Raw genomic sequence first — 1,502 nt, 5'->3', positions numbered from 1 at the left:
AAAAAGTGTTGGCCTTCCAGTTTCCATGAAATCTTTTGGCCTGAGGTTCGTTGTCTAATGTAATTTTGACAACCACTTAACAACAGCACACCACAGTCTTTTAAGGTTTAACGAACAACGACCAAATTCAAGTCCACCTCGGCTGAGGAACGAACTCAGTCTTTTCTTGCTGATGAGGCGAGTGATTGGGGGCACAAGACTACGATAATTTATCTGTGTATATTTATTCTCACACACACACACACGCGCACACACACACACACACACACACACATATATATATATATATATATATATATATATATATATATATATATATAATGCAGGTGTAACACGAGTTTATGCAAATATTTTTGGGGAGTGTAAGAAAAAGTGATTTTGAGCAGAAATGTCCTATAAACTTATGCATATTAAGGCTTCGTTTGTCAGTGAGGAGAATTTTAAAATAACTGTTATCATTAGTGCTGCTTTCACTCTATGATGATCCTGGAGTAGCCTGTGATGCAAGTGGGTTGATAGTCTTTTAAGAAAAAGAATCATTTTTAAATATGAATCTTTTTCGTGCAAGTAATGTAATTTAAACAATTAGCTAACAGCGGTAACGTATGGTTTTACGTATCAATTAAGCAGCGTAAATGTTACTGAGAAACATTCATTTGTGAATGCTGAATTCTAGCCCGCTCTGTCATGCCGCCTTGTCGCGATATTGTTGAACCAGGGATCATGACTAGGTCTACGCCTATGACTGGTTGTCTAATGAATAAGTAACACTACCTTTGATAGATGGGAGATTCAGTTAGGCTTACTTTTCTTATTCCATTTTTTTATAGGTGTGCAGTGAATACCACTGATAGGGAGGGAAACAGATTTAATGGGGCATGTATTTTTTTTTTCTTTCATCAAGACCCAAATAATACATATTTTTGGCAGGTACTTTATTCACATCGGCCTAATCCCACCACCGCTCCACCCACATCCCAGGATACTCCGACTTCTCGCTACCAACTCCATTGTGCACTAAATGTTTTCAATTACTATGGAACTATGGCTACGCCATTTAATTCTTTGAGGTTTTCCCAACAAGCAAGGCTGCGGCGTAATATTTGATACAGGACGGGGTTAATTTTTTTTTTTTTAACTTGAAATAGTTTTGATGGTGCATGAAAAAGCTTGTAGCTATCACGTGTTTGTACACAAAGATACATATATTGAACAATACACACAGATATATATAATAATATATATACACTCACATATATACATACATATATATACACATATACATATTCTATATATTGTAAAACTAGTTCTTGAACTATTCGACTGAGACACTTCAACATTTCATAACATTCAACTTCCGTTTTGGGTAATTGAAGACTGACACTATTTAATTAACTTTTTAATTAAGAAATTAATCAGGTTGCTCTCCTGACAATGAGTCTAATTTGCTGTGTTACGAAATTGCTTATTATGTTATTCGAATGGTATCTTCACCCTTGACT

Source organism: Macrobrachium nipponense, chromosome 1, assembly GCF_015104395.2.
Source record: "Macrobrachium nipponense isolate FS-2020 chromosome 1, ASM1510439v2, whole genome shotgun sequence".
Lineage (NCBI taxonomy): Eukaryota > Metazoa > Arthropoda > Malacostraca > Decapoda > Palaemonidae > Macrobrachium > Macrobrachium nipponense.
The sequence above is the reverse complement of the archived record's forward strand: the minus strand, read 5'-3'. Positions refer to the sequence as shown.